This window comes from Lithobates pipiens, unplaced genomic scaffold, assembly GCF_037356315.1.
Source record: "Lithobates pipiens isolate NorthernLeopardFrog02 unplaced genomic scaffold, aLitPip1_a1.2 Scaffold_30, whole genome shotgun sequence".
Taxonomy (NCBI): Eukaryota; Metazoa; Chordata; class Amphibia; order Anura; family Ranidae; genus Lithobates; species Lithobates pipiens.
In genome coordinates this window covers 41,719,744-41,727,836 of record NW_027507791.1, presented here as the reverse complement: position 1 = coordinate 41,727,836, position 8,093 = coordinate 41,719,744, and positions in this window count along the sequence as shown.

The following is an 8,093-nucleotide window of genomic DNA, read 5'->3' as shown; positions in this document are numbered from 1 at the left end:
ACAACCCGCCCAGAAATAGGGAAGCGTACCTAGTACTTTACTTCTCGCTCCCACGCCCCCCCCCCCCCTTTAGACTGTGAGCTCTTGAGGTCAGGGGCTTTGGTTTATTGCTACACGCTGTAGTTTCTTTGCTTGTGTTATGATTTTCCCCACATTGTCAGACTGAGATGATTAGTAATGATAAACTCTCCGCTCTTATATAACATTGTTTCAAGGAGTAGTACAATGTTTATAAACAGCGATGATAATATCTCGGTCCCTAATGAAGATTAACAGGAACTAAAAAATGTAACATTGTTTCAAGGAGTGCAATGTTTATAAACAATAATGATACACTTTTTGCCTCTAATATATTGTAAAAACAACAAATGTAACATTGTTTCAAGCGGGAAGATGTTTATAAACAGCCTCACTATCCTAGGCCTCTAATATCTCAGTCTGAGTCCTGCTTCCTGACGTCTGCCTGACAGCTGTGTGAAGTTGGCACCCCATGTTTGTAAAACCTGAATAAAAATATACCATTCGTTTGTGCCGCGTTTGTGCTGATTTGTGCCGCAAAAATTTGCGTTTGTGCCAGTTCGGTTTCTGAGATATTAAACATTCAATTTAATGCAAGCCCCGCCCACTTTGCACCCAACGTTGCTGAATTAGAAAAACAACCACGCCATTTGTTTGTGCCGCGTTTGTGCTGGTTTGTGCCGCAAAAATAAACGTTTGTGCCGCTTTGGTTGCAGAGATATTGTGCGTTATAGTTTCTGAAACCACGCCCACTTTGCACCCCATGTTCTTGAATTTTAAAAACGAATGCGCCATTAGTTTGTGCCGCGTTTGTGCTGGTTTGTGCCGCAAAAATAAACGTTTGTGCCGCTTTGGTTGCAGAGATATTGTGCGTTATAGTTGCTGAAACCCCACCCACTTTGCACCCCATGTTGTTGAATTTTAAAAACGAGCGTGCCATTCGTTTGTGCAGCGTTTGTGCTGGTTTGTGCTGCAAAAATAAATGTTTGTGCCAATTTGTTTGCGAAGATATTGTGCGTTATAGTTGCTGAAACCCTGCCCACTTTGCACCCCATGTTCTTGAATTTTAAAAAACGACCGCGCCATTTGTTTGTGCCACCATTGTGCTGGTTTGTGCCACAAAAATAAACGTTTCTGTCGCTTTGGTTGCGGAGATATTGTGCGTTATAGTTGCTGAAACCCCGCTCACTTTACACCCCATGTTGCTGAATTTTAAAAACGAACGTGCCATTCGTTTGTGCCGCATTTGTGCTGGTTTGTGCCGCAAAAATAAACGTTTGTGCCACTTTAGTTGTGGAGATATTGCGCGTTATAGTTGCTGAAACCCCACCCACTTTGCACCCCATGTTCTTGAATTTTAAAAACGACCGCGCCATTCGTTTGTGCCGCGTTTGTGCTGGTTTGTGCTGCAAAAATAAACGTTTGTGCCAATTTGGTTGTGGAGATATTGTGCGTTATAGTTGCTGAAACCCCGCCCACTTTGCACCCCATGTTGTTGAATTTTAAAAACGACCATGGTATTTGTTTGCGCCGCGTTTGTGCTGGTTTGTGCCGCAAAAATAAACGTTTGTGCCGCTTTGGTTGCGGAGATATTGTGCATTATAGTTGCTGAAACCCCGCCCACTTTGCACCCCATGTTCTTGTATTGTAAAAACAACCGCGCCATTCGTTTGTGCCTCGTTTGTGCTGGTTTGTGCTGCAAAAATAAACGTTATAGCCGCTTTGGTTGCGGAGATATTGTGCGTTATAGTTGCTGAAACCCCGCCCACTTTGCACCCCATGTTGCTGAATTGTAAAAACAAGCGCGCCAATCGTTTGCGCCACGTTTGTGCTGGTTTGTGATGCAAAAATAAACGTTTGTGCCACTTTGGTTGTGGAGATATTGTGTGTTATAGTTGCTGAAACCCCGCCCACTTTGCACCCCATGTTCTTGAATTTTAAAAACGAACGCGCCATTCGTTTGTGCCGTGTTTGTGCTGCAAAAATAAACGTTTGTGCCTCTTTGGTTGCGGAGATATTGTGCGTTATATTTGTTGAAATCCTGCCCACTTTGCATCCCATGTTGTTAAATTTTAAAAAGACCGCGCCATTCGGTTGTGCCGCTTTGGTTGCGGAGATATTGGGTATATGTTGTCAAACCACACTGACTTTACAACTCGTTATTAAACCTTACATACAACTAGACTTTTTTGTTCTTGGTTTGTGCACATTTGGTGGATATTGTACATGATATTTTACTTCAAATGTATAGTTTTGCAACCCCCACAGGGATCCCACCCCTTCCGATTCTCTAGCCCGCCACAGTTTTTTTTGTCACAAGAGTTTTTTTTCACAGGAGAACATATTATATGTCATCTTGTGAACAAAAAGAGAACTAAGGCCAAAAAAGGTTGGACCATAGTTCTCTTTTAACAAAAGTTTAACCAGTTGTTAACCAAGCAAAACAGCACTACAGCAAATTCTCTTATATAAGTCACTTTTTTTTTTAATTGCTTTTTTGGAAAAAATCTATGTCAGTAAACATTCTTTTCCTGACAGACTCCATGGCAGACTATATGTGGGTTAACCCCGCCTCTTCTCCAATGCTATAGGACCCCACTCCCATAAATTTGAGCTCACCACCACTTTTTTTGCCCTCCTCACTGAACCTCCTTACGTTTAGGCTTAGTTCACACACGGGCAACACGACTTTCAACACGACTTTTGGAGGCAACTTGGACATGACTTGGGGCGACTTACAACACGACTTTAAGTCGCCCCAGGCCGGGTGACTTTTGCCGTGGCCAATCAGAGAATGAGCTCTCAAGGGGGAACTCCACGGCAAATAAAAAAAAATAAAAAATGGCATAGAGCATACCAGGCCAGGTATGGATTTTAAGGGGAACCACCTACGCCGAAAAAATGTCGCGGGGGTCCCCCCCAGATCCATACCAGACCCTTATCCGAGCACGCTACCCGGACGGCCAGGAAAGGGGGTGGGGACGAGCGAGTGCCCCCCCTTCTGAGCCGTACCAGGCCGCATGCCCTCAACATGGGGGGTGCCTTGGGGAAGAGGGGGCCGTGCGGCCCCCCCACCCCCCCAAAGCACCTTGTCCCCATGTTGATGAGGACAAGGGCCTCTTCCCGACAACCCTGGCCATTGGTTGTCGGGGTCTGCGGGCGGGGGCTTATCGGAATCCATGAGCCCCTTTAATAAGGGGGCCCCCAGATCCCGGCCCCCCACCCTATGTGAATGAGTATGGGGTACAATGTACCCCTACCCATTCACCTGTGAAAAAATGTACAAAAAAACCCCACAACACACAAGGGTTAAAATAGTTTATTGCACAGCTCCCAGAGGATGCTGGGACTGTGACATCATAATGGGCGGGACATCATCCAGTGATGTCCCTATATAAGTCCCCAAGGCACCCCCAATGTTGAGGGCACGCGGCCTGGTACGGCTCAGGAGGAGGGGGGGCGCTCACTCGTCCCCACCCCCTTTCCTGGCCGGCTGGGTAGCGTGCTCGGATAAGGGTCTGGTATGGATCTGGGGGGGACCCCCACACCGTTTTTTCGTCATGGGGGTTCCCCTTAAAATCCATACCAGACCTAAGGGCCTGGTATGCTCTCGTAGGGGAAATCCACGCCAATTTTTTTAAATAAATTTGGCATGGAGTTCCCCCTTGAGAGCTGATAATTTTGTGAGACTCGCCTCCGTATAAAAGGGAGATCTGACTTGGAGGCGACCTCCATTGAAATCAATGGGTACCGGTCGCCTACAAGTCGGCTAGAAGTAGTACAAGAACCTTTTCTGAAGTCAGAGCGACTTCAGTAGTGTGCATTAAGACGGCTCTCATTCACTTACATTGATTTTTACATGTTGTCCGACCTGAGGCGACTAGGGGCGACCTGAAGTCGGATCTGAGTCGCCCCTGTGTGAACCGGCTCTTACGGATGTCCAAAATTGATTGTGGAAGTTGATGCCGGGCAGTTTCAAGATAGCCCAGGACCCAACCATGGGCGGGTGTGTGGCTCCAGGCCCCTGTGTCCTGTGGTGGGGATGGCCTTCATCTTCAGACGGCTGTCAGGTCTGAAGATTCTCCATGGCAGCAATTCTTGTATGTAAAATGAAATGGATAAGAACTACAAATTAGTTCTTGGTTATCTCCTGCTATTTCTAATTAAAAAGTATAAATGTGCATGCACATTAGAAGTCAGCACTCTCTGAGACACGTTCAGCTCGGCTACTTCTAAATTCTGATTTATTGGTGGGCGGTGTTGATATTTTATACAGAAAGATACGTCATTGCTATGTCAGTCTAATTGATACATCTTATTGGTTACAATACAAGAGAAATGAAGAAATTTGATGCTTGAAGTTTGGTTGAAGCTGGTTCCCCTATCTCAAATGCATTCTTCTAACGCGTGGGATGTAGGGGGTAGACGCCATCTTAACTCCGAACGGAAAGTCAATCTGTATATTACAAAATAAGTAAGGAGCATAGAAACTTGTATACACATAAGCAAATAGACATTTTCTGATTATCACTATGTACATTAGATTCCTTAACAGTCTCCCCCTAAAATGTCTATTTTCTTCTGTCCCTCATCTAAAGGTCCTACTCACCTGGCCCATTCTCCTCAGCAACTCTTTTTAAGCTGTATATAGAGTTAGGCAGCAACTAGTTCACTACCCCCCTCGATACAGCTGGAGAAGGGCAATCAGGTGCTATCTATACCTATAACCCTATAGGATTGTGAGATTTTGGACAGGGAGTGACTGTAGAGGAATGAAGGGTTTGTCATTCTCCATCATAAGAGGGTCCTCTTCTTCTTGGTGGAGAAATGTAGGTGGGCTGTTGTCTACAGCCTTGCTCATTAATTTCTTTACGAAAGGTAGAATACAGCATACAATCAGAGCTAAAAGAACCAGGATTATTAATACCGTTACCCCTATCTGGGCGAGCACCTTCTGCCACCCACTCATCCAGCTAAAATATTGATCCCATGGGTCTGTAATACCGGAGTTCTTCTTCAACTCCAATGACAAATTTTCTAACTTCTTTATAGCTAAAGTTACTTTACCATTTGGCCCGGTATTATCAGGAATGTAGCTGCAACAGGTTCCCGTTTTTTCTATCATTTTACAGACACCTCCTTTCTCAGCTAACAGCATGTCTAAGGCCATCCGTTTCTGCAATGTCATGTAGGAAGTGGGGGGGTAACTGGTCAGCAATTCCCTGGAGGGCATCTTTAGTGTAATTCACGTATCTTTGTTGGTTGTAGTATCTGTAATTGATCCAATCTACATTCTTGTTCACAGTTATTATGGGAATCAAAGACTCAAAACCAACTTTTGCCTGATCCCTGGCTTTGAATTCATCAGGGACCCCCCTTGGGACCCCTATAGCATCTATGTACACATGAGGGTCAAAGCTTCTGGAGTGAACTGCTCGCTTCCTCCTCTGACTGTGTGCTGGGTCAGTGTATGTATCAGGAGTATCTTCTGCTAGGATATGGAGGGGCATAATGACCTTTTCAAGGGCACATTCACCGGTCCAGATTCCTTCTAATCTGGTCCTATGTTTCAACCCACTGTCCCTCCCAGGAACCACAGTTCTGGCCCCAGTAACTATCTGTAAAACACACATATATATCCTTACCATCAGGGATGTCACTGTACCAATGGCATTGCCATGAAAGAGTCAAACGGACAAGGTACTATGTCACAGTAATCAAAGGTAAAGGTGGTAACATGTGTACTTGAAGAGTTATACCAAAATGTAATTATGTTATCATTTTTTGTGATGGCCACCTCCTGGGTATCCCCCCTAAACCAAACAGAAAAAGGATATGCAGCATGGTCGTCATGAAGTGGGCGGGATCTTGTCTTCGGGGGTTGGAGCTTTCTTGCAGTGGGGAGCGTGTATTCAGGTGTTCTTCCCGGCCAATTCCACTGAGGTGGCTGTGGTCAGCAAAACTTGGAATGGACCATCATATATGGGTTCAAGAGAATGTTTTCTCACAAATGTATTTACCAGCCCCCAATCTCCAGGCAGTAGTTGGTGTGTTCCTCTATCTAATTCAGGATCTGGAATGGAAGAAAACACCTGGACATGCATTTGCGTTAATTCTCGTGATAATGCGGTTACATAATTAGTCAACACATCAGATTGCAACTGTAACTGTTGGGGAAAGTGACAGCCAAGTCTGGGGGCTGAACCAATCAAAATTTTATAGGGGGATAGGGCATGTTTCCCCCTGGGTGTGTGGCTGACACTGAACAGGGCAATGGGCAAACTGTCTGGCCGACTCATGTTAGTCTTTGGGGCCGTCTTTAACATCCTGTTTTTCTAGTGTCCCTTTCATCCTTTCTACCTTCCCGCTACTTTGAGGGTGGTAAGGGGTGTGTAGAGCCAACTGAACCCCCAGTGCTGCCCTAATCTTTTGTAAGGGTTACTGTGAAGGCTGGACCTGATCACTCTCTATCACCTCTGGGACCTCAAATCTACATACTATCTCACTCAGTAGTTTCTTAGCTGTGGTCCTGGCAGTCATGTCCACTTCCACTAGGGCGTATTCGAATCTGTCACTCCTTTGGCATTTGGGAGTGATCAATTTGTATCCTCTGGAAGGGGGTATATGGCTTTTGCCAGGTGCTTCTTCTGTGCCATTTCTGTACATTCTGGGTTACATTTGTTGCAGATAGTGCATGATCTGCAGAAGTTGTTGGTCAATGGAGTAACTCATAACTTCATAAGAGTCTTTGTCAAGTGGGCAGCTCCATTTACCCATTGCACCATGGCTGAGTACATACTCCTGGGTAGAAAAGGCTTCTTGTTGCACTTGAATAGTCCATCTCTGAGAGTTCCTCCTCTCCGTTTCCAGCTTTCCTTCTCATCCAGACTTGTTGCTTCCTGTAATTCTTTCAGATAAACTCTGTCCACTGGGAGAGTCTGTAGGGTAAGCACGGAGTGGTCTTCTTCTACCACCCTGCTGTCCACTTCCCCCTTTTTAGAATAGTCACTTGGGTCGGGAGAAGCAGGGAGTTCATCAAGTCCTTGATGGCTAAGTTGTGTTTCACAGGTGTTCCTGCAGCCGTCAGGAACCCTCTGTCCTTCCAGATAACACCAAAATCATGGGCAACGCTGAAAGCATATCTTGAGTCCGTATGAATGTTGGCTATTTTTCCCTCTGCCAATTTACATGCTGTAGTAAGTGCCTGCAGCTCTGCCACCTGTGCAGACATCACCGGCGGTAAGGTTTCAGTTTGGAGAACCGAGTTTTCAGTAGTGACCTGGATCCTGCAGGGGTATTTCACTCACGGTGGGGAGATGCGTGGTTTCCAGCCGCATTAGTTTGATGCAGTCATGGGGTGACAAGTCAAGACTCGACTCCTCCTCCTTTCCCCCCTTGAGAAGAGGAAGAAGGGTGGTAGGTTTCAGTGTTTGACAACGTAATAGAGTAATGCTGTCTAGAAGGTAGGAACACAGGAGTCTCAAGTGTCTGGCAATGGACAGATGTTTCGGCTGGATCTTGGTTGAGTATGGGAGCAATGTCATGGGGAGCAAGCAGAACGAGGCAGAGTCCGAAGACCAAGCCCGAAGTTTTGTCAAACAAGGCTTGTGCAGAAAAGACAGCTCGCAGACATGATGAGCCTCCTCTTGCTATTGCATCCAGCCAATAGGAATAATATCCTATAGGGCGTAGGCAGATGCCGTGTGATTGGGTGAGTATACCTGTAGCATGTCCCAGATGTTCGGATACAAAGGGCTTGAACGTTTTGTCGTAGTCTGGGAGCCCTAGCGCCAGAGATGGTGTGCTTGAAGGCCTCAAAGTTGGATACTGCTTCAGGAGACATCTGGAAGGGGTCTGATTTCAGGGTATCATACAAAGCTTGCATCAGTAGGGAGCCTTCTGGAATCCATGCTCTGCAATAGGAAATTAGTCCAAGGAAGGAATTAAGGGGCTTCTGGCCTTGTGGCAGTGGGATGTCGGAGATTGCTTTCACCCTGTCTTCAGTGAGGTGTCTTGTCCCATGGGACAAAACAGTGTCCAAGAACAATTACAGATGTTGAGCACCACTGCAATTT